Source organism: Capricornis sumatraensis, chromosome 4 (assembly GCF_032405125.1).
Source record: "Capricornis sumatraensis isolate serow.1 chromosome 4, serow.2, whole genome shotgun sequence".
Lineage (NCBI taxonomy): Eukaryota > Metazoa > Chordata > Mammalia > Artiodactyla > Bovidae > Capricornis > Capricornis sumatraensis.
The window spans coordinates 145,823,360-145,840,365 of record NC_091072.1 but is presented as its reverse complement, the minus strand read 5'-3'; the positions used below and the strand labels follow the sequence as shown (position 1 = coordinate 145,840,365).

Below are 17,006 nucleotides of genomic sequence, written 5' to 3'. Positions count from 1 at the left end.
ATCTCTTGAATCTATTTGTTGACAGGGGGATGATTTGAGAGAATACCATTGAAACATATACATTACCTTATGCAAAACAGATAGGCATTGAGAGTTGGATGTATAATGCAGGGCTCCCAAAGCTGGTGATCTGTGACAATCTGGAGGGATGGGGTGGGGAGGAAGGTGGGAGGAGGGTACAGGATGGAGGGGACAAATGGATGCCTATGGCCGATCTACACTGACGTATGGCAAAAACAGTCACAATACTATAAAGTAATTATCCTCCAATTATAATAAACAAATTATAAAAAGAGAAACTACCTTTTATGGCCAGTTTTCCCTCAACCTCTGCTCTTGGGGGCGTTTCACTCCAAGAGCATCCTAAGTACCAGTAGCCTTTCCCTCTCTTACCTGAGCAGATCACAGAGGCCGTGTTGCCATGGGAACAGTCAGGACCACCCAGAGCAGTCACAGGGCAACTCCACAGGAAGGACTCAGCCCCTGAACAGTGAAATCGGGCTGTTGGGATCTGATCACCTCCTTCAACCAAATGTGGTCCTCCAGGGGTGGAGATGGCGACTCCACAGATGAGCTGATGACAGACTACATTGGCATTGGCCAGACTCCAGTGGGAGGCACAGAGTGCTCTCCGTTGTCCAGAAATGTTCGCCTCCACCTGCCCCTCTCACTGAGAGGAGCCGTTTGTCACGAGCCGGACTTCTGAGTATGCTGGATACGAGATAACAGAATTTCAGAAACATCTCATGATTTCTCACCTGAACAGAGTATGCAGGGAGGTTAGTCCTGACCTACATCTCACCTGAACAGACGAGCTGAACAGCTCCACTGTGGTGACAAGTGCCCCCTGGACAGGACACTCTGGGACAGGACCAGAGCTTAGGCTCCTCCCCCTCACACCTGAACTCTTCAGCCCAGACCCGGCCATCTGACTCTCTGAAGGGCACGTGTCCCAGGACAGACACAGCTTTGCCGCACTCCAGCTCTGCACAGATAACTTGGGCAATGGGGAGTGTGAAGGTCCCATCAGACACTGGGATCCAGGCTTCTCCAGAATACACTTCTACTCGCCCTGAGCAGGGCCCATCCTTTCCAACGAGATGCACAAATCCTGAGAGAAACAAATAAATAAACCCACTGCATGTTCATGATCCTGGCTTGGCAACTGGAAACATGTCACAGGCAATGGTGTGAGAGCTTTTATTTTCCAGGACTGAGGCATGAAGAGACAATTTGACAGTGTCAGAATTGCATTTTCATGAGTGAGTTTTGGAAGAGAAATCCAGAAGGATTTGCAGAGTCAGTTTGGAATGGCTGAATTCCAAAAACTTATATTTTGATGTTGGTTAGGATGTGAATTCCTCATTTAAGGGCCTGGAAACTATAGGGCCCAAGGAAACTGCACTGCAATGGGCATCAGACTTGGGTGCAGAACTGAACTAACCCAGAGTGAAATAGGTCCTTGGGGTTCAAGAGGTTAGAGAACCAAGATCCAGACAAGGTTAGAAGTCCATCCTGAAATTTCTGGGGCTAAAAGTCCAGCCAGATTTTTCTCAGGAGTCAATATTCAAGTCACTGATATAAGAGAAATCAATTGAGAGATCTGAGTGCAGGTCAGTCTATAAACAGACTTATGGCTCATGGAAGGAAAGCTAGATATTACAACAAGACTACATTTTATGATTCCCATATCTTTCTCATAATCTCTGATGGTGAAAAATTCCAAGAATTTCTTAGCCAACTTGAATTGTGAAAAGAAATTGTCCACAGATGAGTTTGAATATGAAGAAAGGTCAGAGTCATAGGAGAAAGGGTTGGTCCTAGCCATCTTTCAAGAAAGCCTAGGATTTACCAATGAACCTGGAAGAGAATGAGTTCTCAGTGGGACTATACAAGATGACTAACTGTGTTGATTACTTCATATTACTGGTTTTCTCCCAACACATGAGAATCTTAGCAGATGCTATGGAGTGAAGGTAATTTAATGTGTTTAAATTCTATCTATATGCTAAATGGAGCTTCCCAGGTGGCACTAGTGGTAAAGAACCCGCCTGCCAATGCACAAGTTCAATCCCTGGGAGGAGGGCATAGCAACCCACTCCAGTATTCTGTCCTGGAGAATCCCACGGATGAGGGAGCCTGATGGGCTACAATTCACAGAGTCGCAAAGAGTCAGACATGACTGAAGAGACCTAGCATGCACTCATATGCTAACTGCAAACTACTTTCCTATTTCTTGAGAAACAGTCATCATGCAGTTTAAAAAAAAAAAGAGAGGAGGAGAAGAAGAGAAGACAGAGCAAACAGTCATATATAATTTACAGATTTCTACCTTACAAAAGCCTCAATATGGTTGAAAGAAAGATTTGGGGAAAATATCTGTCCAGCAAGTTTTTAACACATTGTACCCCTGTGCTCCTTCCATCTGTGACATAACCCTGTTTCCCTTTCCCATTTCTCCCACTGCAGACAAGAGAAAACAATCCTAAGAGCTACAAACAGATGGAAAAGAGACTCTGAAAGGGAAGAACTTCTGTAGGAGTGGAGTGTGGCTGGGATGAGGGGTAGGCTAAACTGGGAGTGGATGGGGTCTGAAACTGAGAGGGAAACTAAGGAAAGACTCACGACATGATTTGACCTTCAGGGACCATATTTTGGATAGAGGAAAGGTAACCTAATGAAAAAAATAAAACTTCTCACTATAAAGAACAATTTTTAAATACATTTGCCTGATTTCTGACTGTGCTTATAATTATTTATGTATACAGTGGAATCCTTTCCGGTAAAGGACTCTGATTTCATAAGTATGAGAACATTGAAGGTTCAGAAAGAATATTTCAACAGAATAAAAATCTACTATAGAGAACAGGAGAGAACAGAAAATACACTATGGAAATTAATGAATCGAAGGACCAGCTTGACCACTTATCCAAGAGGGAATGGCGAGAGCCAGGATGATCTGTGAGCCTTTTGTTACTTACCTACTTTCAACTCCCCAGTCCAGGTTAGGACATCTGGTGTGGTCTGGTTGGGAGTTTGGTCATAGGATACACATTCTAATTAAAACATTTTTACTTAACAGATTGTTAGTTTCTATATCAATCCCATGAGGTTACAAATTTAAAAAGAACAAGAAAGAAATATTTCTTGTATGCTGTTTCATACACCAAGATACATGCTAAACATTCAAATGTATGCTGAATAATCTAAAGTCATATACCCATCAGGATAGATACTTCTGAGACATATTATCATTTCTTTTTTATTTTCTACTTGATTTTAAACTTTATGTGAAAGCATATGTGTGTGAAAATTGTAAGAAAATTTGTGCAATAGGAGGCTTGTGTGAGTGGATAAAGGTATTAAATATAATAAAAATACATCCTTGTCTGGTCTCTTGCTGTACAGACCTCCTGTATCCTTGGACACACGTAGCATCCTCCACACCACACCTGGACCCGCAGTGATGCTCAGAGAACCCCATATGGCCTTTGATATCTCCCATTGCCCTTCTTTTCCCTCTTAGCTACTATAAGTCTCCTCCACTTTCTTCAAAAATTACAGGTGCCCTCTTACTCCTATTCCTATCAAACAAGCCCCCAACACAATTCTCTTATATCATTGAAGACATCAGGTGTAAAATATAATTCCTTACCATAAAACATAGAAATTCATATTTTATTGCCTATATCTTTGACTTGTCAGTGTGTGGCTACGTGTTCCTCCAAAATTTTGGTTTATACAGAGGTTTTAAAGGAAAAAAAAAGAATGGGCAATCCTTTCTAGTAACAATGAAAGGAGAACCCAGACTCAGAACATTTCATCCACAATCTATTGTCCTACCAGTCAAAGAGCTATGAATATTCAAATCTAAATTTTCAAAGGGGACTTGCAATTTGGCACAAATCCATAAGTTCCTCTCTGATTTGTTTGATGATGTCCCCTGTGCCTCCACTCCTACTAACCTAGCACAAAAAAGTCTATCACACCATATATTCAGAAAGGACCCCATCCTGGAAGGTACATCCTCATTCCAGCCCTTTCCTCCCATGGGCTCACTGTGCAAAGCAGGTGCGTGTGGTGATTTGCAAATGTTTCACTCTTCCAAGAGTAAATTATATAAAAAATGAGTATCAACTTTTATTGGGATATAGATTAAGCTATATCAGGCAAGATCACTGGAGAAGAAACAGCAGAGACTTGTAAGAGGAAAGTAGCAATAAATGAAGCCCATCAGGAAATCAGTCCCGAATATTCATTGGAAGGACTGATGCTGAAGCTGAAACTCCAATACTTTGGCCACCTGATGTGAAGAACTGACTCCTTTGAAAAGACCCTGATTTTAGGAAAGATTGAAGGCAGGAGAAGAAGGGGAAGACAGAGGATGAGATGGTTGGATGGCATCACCGACTCAATGGATATGAGTTTGAGTAAGCTTCGGCAGTTGATGATGGAGAGGGAAGCCTGCCATGCTTCAGTCCATGGGGTAGCAAAGAGTCGGACACCACTGAGCGACTGAACTGAACTGATCACTCAGAGATACTTTATGCCTTCAAGGAGGGTATCTCAGACATCTCTAGCTTACACATCTATTGCCCTGGTGATCAGACACCAGCTTCCTTGGAGCTTTCTGTCCTTTCAGTCCGTGGGCAATTCACTGATCATACCTGAGCAGATAACTCCTGCATCCTCGTCATGACCGCCGTTGTGTCACCCCCAGCCCCGGGAAGGGCACTGCCACGTGGGACTCCATTCTTCCACAATACACGTGGTCCAGCCAGATGGGTCCTGATCCCGCCCCAAAGGGAGCAGACTCCACGGCACTGAGGGCTTCTCCACAGCCCAGCTGCCTGCACACCACATGGGCATCGTCCAGGTCCCAACCGTCATCACAGATGGTGCCCCAGGAGCCCTGGTGAAGGATCTCCACTCTCCTGGGGCAGGGCCCGGCCCCGTCCATCAGGCGGAGCTGTCTGCTGTCTGAGGAGAGAGAAATAGGACAATGGGGTGCTGACCAGCAGATGAGAAAGATCTTCTGTCCTGTGGGACCCTCACCCGAGCAGTTGAGGGCGCTCTCCTCAGAAGCTGATGCTGTGGAGTCATTGCCCTGTGGAACATTCGGTAACAAGGATGAAAATGGACAAAAACAGGAAATATTACTTTACTAAGTAGTCTGAGTCAGATGGTGTTTTAAGGTCCTATCAGAGTTAACATTCTGATTTGTAGAGCTCTGCACAGAATCTGAGAAAGATTTACAGGAAATGTTGGTCTCTCTACTCTGAGTGGTTAAATGAGTTCAGAGTCTCAGGATTAGGCTGGTAGCTGAATGTATTCTTTATAAGCTACACACTCTTGGTCATTGACTTTAGAGTCAGGCAATGGCCTCATCAGAAGCCTCAGGGAGCAGCCATGAATCCTCTATCATTAAAATCGTTCTCGTTGGTATAGTCATGAGAACTGAAAAACAAATGGTCTGTGAGACACCATGGTTTACCCCAGAATAGTCCACTTATGATTCTAAGCTTCAAACTCCAGATCTGGATACTTAGTTTCAAAAAATATAATCTCTTTGAGTAGATTAAACAACCCTGCATGAGAGATGATGTCAGAAGACATTGACTGACATTGGCCAGACTCTACTGGGAATCACAGAATGTAGCTTCTTCTCCCAAATGAACATAATCTCTCCTTGGACTTTGTGTCAGGAATTGCTATTATCTAAAATTTGGAGTTGTTTGTTCTCTAGGGGAAAATATGTATTTCTAACTCACAGAGGAAAAATATGTTACATTCCTGCTTTGAAAGCCTTTGAACAAGCAATATTGACAGATACACTGCATTATTCTCTCCTTTGATACATAACCAGTCATGGAAAGAAAGGTTAAATGACGTCTATCACTGTTGTAGTTTAAGTAAGTGATAAAGTAGAGAATAAAACCTCAAATTCTGTACTTCCATGAAGAATGGAAGAGAAAGCAGGCCAATGGTGTTGTTAGACACAACTTCAAATGCCAGAAATTTTCTTTAAGTAAAGGTATCATTGGAAGAGACTCTGATGCTGGGAGGGATTGGGGGCAGGAGGAGAAGGGGACGAGAGAGGATGAGATGTCTGGATGGCATCACCGACTCGATGGATGTGAGTCTGTGTGAACTCTGGAAGTTGGTGATGGACAGGGAGGCCTGGCGTGCTGAAATTCATGGGGTCGCAAAGAGTCGGATACGACTGAGCGACTGAAATAAACTGAAGGGTATCAGACGTTTGTGGACACAACATGGACTAAATATGCTAAAATTCTAAAGAGTGGAGATCGTGTAATATGTTTCAATGTTAGCCAAGGATCTACAGCTTCTTTTTCTCTGGAGGAATGTCCCAATTTGGTGCCTGGGTTAATGGCTCAGAATCCGGGCTCAGAACAACAGAGGACTCCTATTTGGACAGAGAAGCCAGCATAATTGGGGGTTACCTGGTGGTGAGACAGAGTTGGAGACCTGAAAGCCTCTCTCACACAGCAGACTCTTCCCTCGAATGTGTGCTCATTATACAGCCATGAAGCTGGCAGGGAGCCAGAGATCCATGCCAACAGTCTGGGAGAGCAGAGCAGCCACTCCCGCCCTCTCTTGGGCGCTGAGCTACCAGAGTATCCCGGTTCTCAACCGAAATCTCTGAAGGCACATGCCATATGGACAGAGAGGTAAGAGGAGGATTGAGTGCTACCAAAACCTCGACCCAGACTTGTTACAGCTCAGTTCTCAGTTATATTTATATATATTGAGTGATCTTCGACCCTTCTACTTGCTTAACAAAACAGAATATGAATCCTCTCAAGGGTTAGAAAATGTATCTGGAGGATCATTTTTTCAATGCCAAAGGCATGGGATTACATGACATATTAACAAAGTGGAAAAAAGAAAATAAGAGAAGGCAGAGACTCACATGATAGAGGAGCTGGAGTTAGCAGATACAGATTTTAACCATGATCAATATATTGAGGAAAAAAGAGGAAATGAGAGAATAAATGGGTGAAAAGATGAAAAACATTAACAACTAATCATAACTATAAAAAATCAAGGAACAGTTACCAACTGAAAATAAAATGTCTAGAGAGTTGAATTAATAAGTTTAGAAGAATTTTAGAGAGAACTCTGCACAGAATTACTGACTTAGAGGAGTCCTAGAGGTGAGAGTGAGAAGAAGGAGGAGTTACAGGAGGAGAAGAGAAGCTCAGACAGAGAGACAGAGCAGCAGAAGTAACACTTGAAGATACAATAGCTGAGAATTTTTAAAAAATGGATGGATGGGCGTGAAAACTCCCACACCTAGTAAAGCTGCTGAAAATCAAAGGAAAAAGGAAAATTTGGAATAATAACAGATCTGTTTAATACAAAAGAAGAGGGGAAAGAGAGGAAAAAAGAACATAAAGCACATGGGTCAATTAAAAGGAAATGATAGATACTAGCCCAACAATACCAATAATTGCAGTTACAGTAAATTGATTAGATACTTCAAATGAAAGCCCATCTTGATGAAACCACAAAATCCATGTAAATGCCACTATGAAGATATTCAGCTTATATATGAGGGTAAAGAAAGGTTGAAAGTAAAATGATGGAAAAAATGTACATACTTTGTGAATCCTAATTGTAAGAAAACTGGAATAGCTATATAAAGGTCACAGAAATTAGACTTCAAAGCAAGATGTGCTAATTGAGTTAAAGAGGGTATTTTCATGATTATAACAGGATACACCCTTAATGAAGATATTATAGATATTAAAATCCAAGAAAATGTCAAAACATTGCTTTGAAATATAGAATAATACTTGACAGAACAAAGAACAGAAGTAGACAAAATCGTAATCAAAATGGGGGGACTTTAACATCCATTTTTCAATAGCATGCAGACCAAGTATGCAAAAAAGAATGAAGAATATAGCAGATGTAAACAACACAGTTAGCCAAATAACATATATAGAGCAATACGCCAACAATGAAAGCATTTGTTATTTACATTATTGTTAATTCGCTGGAAACTTCCACTTTTAAATGATCATCAGTTCGGCTCAGTTCCGTCGCTCAGTCGTGTCTGACTCTACAGCTCCATGGACTGCAGCACGCCAGGCCTCCTGTCCACCACCAACTCCCAGAGTTTACTCAAACTCATGTCCATCGAGTCAGTGATGCCATCCAACCATTTCATCCTCTGTTGTTCCCTTCTCCTCCCAACTTCAACCTTTCCCAGCATCAGAGTCTTTTCAAATGAGTTAGTTCTTCACATCAGGTGGCCAAAGTATTGGAATTTCAGCTTCAGCATCAGTCCTTCCAATGAATATTCAGGACTGATTTCCTTTAGAATGGACTGGTTGGATCTCCTGGCTGTCCAAGGGACTCTCAAGAGTCTTCTCCAACACCATAGTTCAAAAGCATCAATTCTTTGGTGCTCAGCTTTCTTTATAATCCAACTCTCACATCCATACATAACTACTGGAAAAACCATAACCTTGACTAGATGGACCTTTGTAGGCAAAGTAATGTCTCTGCTTTTGAATATGCTGCCTGGTTGTTCATAGCTTTTCTTCCAAGGAGTAAGCATCTTTTAATTTCATGGCTACAGTTACTATCTGCAGTGATTTTGGAGCTCCCCAAACTAAAGTCTGTCACTGTTTCCACTGTTTCCCCATCTATTTGCCATGAAGTGATGGGACGGGATGTCATGATCTTAGTTTTCTGAATGTTGAGCTTTTTCACTCTCCTCCTTCACTTTCATCAAGAGGTTATTGATATTTCTCCCAGCAATCTTGATTCCAGCTTGTGCTTCATTCAACCCAGAATTTCTCATGATGTACTCTGCATATAAGTTAAATAAGCAGGGTGACAATATACAGCCTTGACATACTCCTTTCCCTATTTGGAACCAGTCTGCTGTTTCATGTCAGTTCTAACTACTGCTTCCTGACCTGCATATAGATTTCTCAAGAGGTAGGTCAGGTGGTCTGGTGTTCCCATCTCTTGAAGAATTTTCCACAGTTTGTTGTGATCCACATAGTCAAAGGTTTGGCATAGTCAATAAAGCAGAAGTAGATGTTTTGATGATCACATGATAGAACAAAAACCTTCAGAGAATTGAATTTATACAGAATATTTACTTTGACCAGAGTGAAATTAAGTTAAGTATTAATAAGAAAATATACTTAGCCATCCCTACTGAGAAAATTAAGAAATATTCTTCCAAAGAATTCCTGGGTCTGGAAATAACTTTCAAACTTGAAAATATTGTGAAATAATGGTAACAAAGGTATTCTGTAACTAAATTCTTCCAATGCAACTAAAGTAGTGTCTAAGGGAAATTTATACCCTAGATTTAGAAAAGAGGAAAGACGGAAAATGAAAAAATGTAAGCTTTCATTTAAGAAGCTAGGAGAAGTAAAACCTAAAGGATGTACAAGATTGGAATTAATAAAGAAAAAATAAAATTATTCTAATAAAGAAAGTAAGCATAAGACAAAGACAATAGAGGAAAGCTGTTCAAACATGGCTCACTGAAAATTGATTAACACCGAGCAATACTAATCAAGAGCAGAGAGAAAAACTCAACAATACCAAAATGAAAAGGCAAATCACTGTAAATTATACAGATTTTTTGGTCATAGTTTTGAGATGCAATATACACATTTAATGTGGATAAATATCCAGAAGAGTTCCAGTTTCTCCACAACCTTGCCAATACTTGTCTTTTTTAAAATTATAGCCATTTTGACAGGTGTCAGATGACATCTTATTGAGGTTTTCATTTACATTTCTCTGATGATTAGAGATGTCAGTATATTTTCATATACCTCTTAGCTATCCATATGTCTTCTTTGGAGAAATGGCTAGACCCTGACCAATTTTTTAAATCAGTTTATTAGAGCTTTTGTTGCTGTTGCTTTTGTTTTCCTCTTGAGCTGTGGGATTCTCGTTTACTTTGGAAATTAAGCCTGTATATGACTTGCTGTAAGGTGCCTTTTCACTCTACTGCTGTTTCTTTTACTGTCACGCTGGTGTCCAGTCATTCAGTCGTGTGCAACTCATTGTGACCCCATGGAGTATAGCCTGCCAGGCTCCTCTGTCCATGAGATTTCCAAGGAAAGAATACTGCAGTGAGTTGCCATTTCCTTCTCCAGGGGATTTTCCTGACCCAGGGGTTGAATCCATGTCTTCTGTGTCTCCTCCACTGCCAGGTGAACTCTTTACAACTGAGCCATCTGGGATATTCTCACTTTTCTATTTTTACCTATTTTTTTGGTGTCATATCCATGAGATCATGAAATAATATATTTTTATTTGAAATTATAAGTAAAAATACCACATATCTAAAATGTAATTCCTAACTGATGACAATATTACACCATCATGCACAGTAAAATAAATTTATATGCAGTAAGGTTTTAAATATTATTTAGTGGAATTATAAAATCATTTGTAGAAAATAAACTTGATTAAAAGTTATTTTGAGATGAAGAATGGCATTTGAAACATTGCATTAAAGGCATAGTCAAAAAACTAAAATGCTATAAATTTCATCACATAGCCTCCCATACACATATACAAACCTACATACACAAAATCATACACAAGAGATGGGGAAATATTTCCAAATAATGTAAGAAAAGGGGCAAATGATGTTAGTTTATAGAGTTCCTAAAAATAAATAAGAAAATTTGTAAAATATTCTAGAGAAAAAATTAAAGATAGAGAAAGATATCTGAAACACCTATAAATATTTACTTATTAATCACTCTGCGCATTCAATAACAAATACAAACACAGCCGTCTATAAAGGCACACACACACACTAATGCACCCCTGAATGAAGGAAAGACCTTGCATACTTTTATTACCCTGTGTTTCTTCTATCAGGACAGTGCTTGCACATTGTATGCACTCATTCAACAAGTATGGATGGAGAACATTTTCTAAATACCATGATAAGAGCTTGTTAAATATTTATTAAATAAATGAGCAGATGAATACAATTCAGTGAAATATATTTTCTTTAAATCAATGCTAATCAACAAAATAGTGAAGCAAAATTAAATTAATGATAATTGTTTATGAAAATAAGGTATATTAAAGAAAAATAGTCCATAAACACAGAATAAATTTATATTTAAAATTTCACTTACATAATTTTTAATATAAATTTATTTATTTTAATTGGAGGCTAATTACTTTACAATATTGTATTGGTTTTGCCATACATTAACATGAATTCGCCATGGGTTTTAATGGAAAATTGTTAAATAGACTCTAAACTACTCTCATCTATTATTCAATATAACATATGCACAGGAGAATATTTCTGTAGTAAGAAGAAACTCTTTAAGGGAATATACAGATTTACCAAGTAGACTTCAGAAAAAGACAAATAGCTACTGAGCAAAGCAAAACCCTCCTTGCTATTCTTTGGAACTCTGAATTCAAATGGGTATACCTTTCCTTTTCTCGTTTGCTTTTTGCTTCTCTTCTTTTCACAACTATTTGTAAGGCCTCCTCGACAGCCTTTTGCTTTTTTGCTTTTGTTTTTCTTGGGGATGGTCTTGCTCCCTGTCTCCTGTACAATGTCATGAACCTCCGTCCATAGTTCATCAGGCACTCTGTCTATCAGATCTAGTCCCTTAAATCTATTTGTCACTTCCACTGTATAATTGTAAAGAATTTGATTTAGGTCATACCTGAATGGTCTAGTGGTTTTCCCTACTTTCTTCAATTTAAGTCTGAATTTGGCAATAAGAAGTTCATAATCTGAGCCACAGTCAGCTCCTGGTCTTGTTTTTGCTGACAGTATAGAGCTCCTCCATCTTTGGTTGCAAATAATATATAATCAATCTGATTTCGGTGTTGACCATCTGGTGATGTCCATGTGTAGAGTCCTCTCTTTGCTGGAAGAGGGTGTTTGCTATGACCAGTGCATTCTCTTGGCAAAATTCTGTTAGCTTTTGCCCTGCCTTCATTTCTTACTCCAAGGCCAAATTTGCCTGTTGCTCCAGGTGTTTCTTGACTTCCTACTTTTGCACTCCAGTCCCCTATAATGAAAGGGACATCTGGGGGTGTTAGTTCTAGAAGGTCTTGTAGGTCTTCATAGAAGCTTTCATAGAAGCTTCATAGCTTCAGCTTCAGCTTCTTCAGCATTACTGTTTCGGGCATGCTGCTACTTCTGTTAAGTTGCTTCAGTCGTGTCCGACTCTGTGTGACGCCATAGACGGCAGCCCACCAGGCTCCCCAGTCCCTGGGATTCTCCAGGCAAGAATACTGGAGTGGGTTGCCATTTCCTTCTCCAATGCATGAAAGTGAAAAGTGAAAGTGAAGTCGCTCAGTCGTCTCCAACTCCCAGCTACCCCATGGACTGCAGCCTACCAGGCTCCTCCATCCATGGGATTTTCCAGACAAGAGTACTGGAGTGGATTGTCATTGCATAGACTTGGAATACTGTGATATTGAATGGTTTGCCTTGGAAATGAACAGAGATCATTCTGTGATTTTTGAGATTGCATCCAAGTACTGCATTTTGGACTCTTTTGTTTGCTATGATGGCTACTTCATTTCTTCTAAGGGATTCTTGCCCACAGTAGTAGATATAATGGTCATTTGAGTTAAATTCACCCATTCCAGTCCATTTTAGTTCGCTGATTCCTAAAATGTCTACGTTCACTTTTGTCATCTCCTGTTTGACCACTTGCAATTTGCTTTGATTTATGGACCTAACATTCCAGGTTCCTATGCAATATTGCTCTTTACAGCATTGGACTTTGCTTCTATCCCCAGTCACATCCACAGCTGAGTGTTGTCTTTGCTTTGACTCCATCTCTTCATTCTTTCTGGAGTTATTGCTCCACTGATCTCCAGTAGCAATTTGGGCACCTACCAAATTGGGGAGTTCATCTTTCAGTGTCCTATCTTTTTGCCTTTTCATACTGTTCATGGGGTTCTCAAGGCAGGAATACTGAAGTGGTTTACCATTCCCTTCTCCAGTGAACCGCATTTTGTCAGTATTCTCCTCCATGACCTGTCCATCTTGGGTGGCCATATTGGCATGGCTCATAGTTTCACTGAATTAGGCAAGGCGTGGTCCATATGATCAGATTGGTCAGTTTTCTATAATTGTGGTTTTCAGTTTGTCTGCCCTCTGATGGAGGAGGAGAAGAGCCTTATGGAAGCTCCCTGAAGGGAGAGAATAGCAAGGAAAGATAAGAAAGCCTTCCTCAGTGATCAGTGCAAAAAAAAATAGAAGAAACCAATAGAATGGAAAAGACTAGAGATCTCTTCAAGAAAATTAGAGATAAAGGGAATATTTCATGCAAAGATGGGCTCAGTAAAGGACAGAAATGGTATGGACCTAACAAAAGTAGAAGGTATGAAGAAGAGATGGCAAGAATACACAGAAGAACTATACAAAAAAGATCTTCATGACCCAGATAATCACGATGGTATGATCACTCACCTAGAGTCAGACATCCTGGAATGCGAAGTCAAGTGGGCCTTAGAAAGCATACTACGAACAAAGCTAGAGGAAGTGATGGAATTTCAGTTGAGCTATTTCAAATCCTAAAAGATGATGCTGTGAAAGTGCTACACTCAATATGCCAGCAAATTTGGAAAACTCAGCAGTGGCCACAGGACTGGAAAGAGTCAGTTTTCATTCCAATCCCAAAGAAAGGCAATGTCTAAAAATGTTTAAACTACCACACAGTTGCATTCATCTCACACACTAGCAAAGTAATGCTGAAAGTTCTCCAAGCTAAGCTTTGATAATACATGAACTGTGAACTTCCAGATGTTCAAGCTGGTTTTAGAAAAGGCAGAGGAACCAGAGATCAAATTGCCAACATCTGCTGGATCATTGAAAAAGCAAGAGACTTCCAGAAACACATCTGTCTCTGTTTTATTGACTATGCCAAAGCCTTTGACTGTGTGGATCACAACAAACTGTGGAAAATTCTGAAAGAGATGGGAATACCAGACCACCTGACCTGCCTCTTGAGAAACCTATATGCAGGTCAGGAAGCAACAGTTAGAACTGGACATGGAACAACAGACTAGTTCCTAATAGGGAAAGAAATACATCAAGGCTATATATTGTCACCCTGATTATTTCACTTATCTGCAGAGGACATCATGAGAAATGCTGGGCTGGATGAAGCACAAGCTGGTACCAAGATTGCCAGGAGAAACAGCAATAACCTCAGATATGCAGATGACCCCACACTTATGGCAGAAAGTGAAGAAGAACAAAAGAGCCTCTTGATGAAAGTGAAAGAGGCGAATGAAAAAGTTGGCTTAAAGCTCAACATTCAGAAAACGAAGATCATGGCATCTGGTCCCATCACTTTATGGCAAATAAATGGGGAAACAATGGAAACAGTGACAGACTTTATTTTTGGGGGCTCCAAAATCACTGCAGATGGTGACTGCAGCCGTTAAATGAAAAAATGCTTACTCGTTGGAAGGAAAGTTATGACCAACCTAGATAGCATATTAAAAAGCAGAGACATTACTTTGCCGACTAAGGTCCGTCTAGTCAAGGCTATGGTTTTTCCAGTAGTCATGTATGGATGTGAGAGTTGGACTATAAAGATAGCTGAGCACCAAAGAATTGATGCTCTTGAACTGTAGTGTTGGAGAAGGTTCTTGAGAGTCCCTTGGACTGCAAACAGTTCAAACCAGTCCATCCTAAAGGAAATCAGTCCTAAATATTCATTGGAAGGACTGATGCTGAAGCTAAAACTCCAATACTTTGGTCACCTGATGTGAAGAACTGACTCATTGGTAAAGACCCTGATGTTGGGAAAGATTGAAAGGGGGAGGATAAGGGGACGACAGAGGATGAAATAACTGAATGGCATCACTGACTCAATGGACATGAGTTTGAGCAAACCCTGGGAGCTGGTGATGGACAGGGAGGCCTGGTGTGCTGCAGTCCATGGGGTCACAAGGAGTCAGACACGACTGAGTGACTAAACTGAACTGAGAGTAAAACTGCAATAGACTCAAATAGATATACTGAGAAGGCTAAGTAATCAGAGGAAACAGAAATTACAAACAAAACACCAAGAAAAAGGCACAAAAGCCTGAAAGAAATATACATAATTGTAAAATGTACCTGTTAAAAAATATCAGAATTAATGTATTCTTTCCACATCATCCTATCAAACCTCTTACCCAATCTATACAGAGATCCTCTGAGAAAGTGATGGCAAGATCTCTGTGAGGTGGTTACTCACTTTCAGGGTCAGAGACTTAACCACCTCCCACTTCCTGGTGCTTTACTGTAAGAAAAATATCATCAATAAAAGATTTAATAGTTTAATGATTCTTTAGCCATCAAGTGGAAAAGACAAAGAGATGAGGCAAGAGAGGCAAGGAGTGGTGAATATATGTTTTTGAAATATCTGTCACCACATTCTCTCTGCTATGTGAAATATCTATCACCATGTTCTCTCAGGCAACACCCAGCATATCATTCACGATATATCTGGATGGGGTGTGTGTGTTTGTGTATGTAGGAAAGAGAGAGAGAAATGGTGCAGGGAATAAGCACTTTGGTTTGAATATCTGTCACCCCCAACATTTATTTACTGCATTCAGCACTTGCTGTCGAAATCCCAACTCCCAGTGTAATGGTATTAAGTGGTGGAACCTTCTCAGCCTCTTCCAAAAGCAGAAGAAAGGAACACTGCCAAACTCATTTTATGAAGCCAACATTGTTCTGATATCAAAACCAGACAGGAAATATCTCTGATAAACAGAGGGACAAAAATCCTCAACAAAATATTAAAAAACATAATTCAATAATGCATCCAAAGGATCATGCATGATGATCAAGTGAGATTTGTTCCAAAGGATGCAAGGATGGTTCAATATTCACAGATTAATCAATGTGATACATCAAGTAAACAAAATGAAAATCAAAATCAAAAAACATTTGAAAACATTAACATCCATTTCTGATTAAAAACCTCTATAAAGTAGATACAGAGGGATTATACCTCAACATAATAAAGACCATATGACAAACTCACAGCTAGCCTCATACTCAACAGTAAAAAGCTGAATATTTTTTCTCTGAGATCAGATGCAAGACAAAGATGCTTAATCACCACTTTTATTCAACATAGTTTTGGTATTCCTAGCCAAAACAATCAGGCAAGGAAAAAAAAAAAATAAGGACACACAAATCTGAAAGGAAAAGATAAAACTGATGCTATTTGGAGATTTCATAATATTATATATAGAAAACCCTAAAGCCCCCACCAAAATCTGTTAGAACTAATACCCTCAGTAAAGTTGCAAGATACAAACTTCAAAAATCAGTTGCATTTCTATACACTAATAACAAATTGCCATAAGGAAAAATTAAGAAAACAATTCTATTTACAGTTGAACAAAAAAACGATGAATTATTAGGAACAAATTTAACCAAAGAGGTGATAGTCCTGTATCCTGAAACTCTAAGACACTGATGAAAGATAGTGGATTCTGTTATCAAAATTCCAAAGGAAATTTTCACAGACATGGAACAAATAATCCTAAAATTTGTATGGAACCACAAAGGACCTTGAATAGCCAAAGCAATCTTGAGAAAGAAAAACAATATTGGAGGTGCCATGTTTCCTGATTTAAAACTATATGTCAAAGCTGTATTAAGCAAAACAGTATAGTGTTGGCATAAAAATGGGTGCAGAGATCAACAGAATAGAATAGAGAGCCCAGAAATAAACCTAAATACCTACAGTTAATTCATTTTTGACAGAGGAACTAGGAACATGCAACGCGGAAAGGACAGTCTCTTCAATAAATGGTGCTGGGAAAAGTGGACAGCTACATGCAAAAAATAGAACTGGACCACTCTCTTATACCATTCACAGAAATTAATTCAAAATGGATCAAAGACTTAATCATAAGTCCTGCAGCCATAAAAATCCTGGAAGAAAAAGTCATAGACAGCAGTTTTGGTGGGGCTTTTTGGATTT

General features: G+C 39.7%; 1 pseudogene; it reads right to left on the bottom strand.

Annotated features, from left to right (window-relative positions):
* The window catches only part of LOC138078776 (antigen WC1.1-like), a 40,771-nt pseudogene that overhangs the window by 11,089 nt on the left and 12,676 nt on the right, over positions 1 to 17,006 (bottom strand).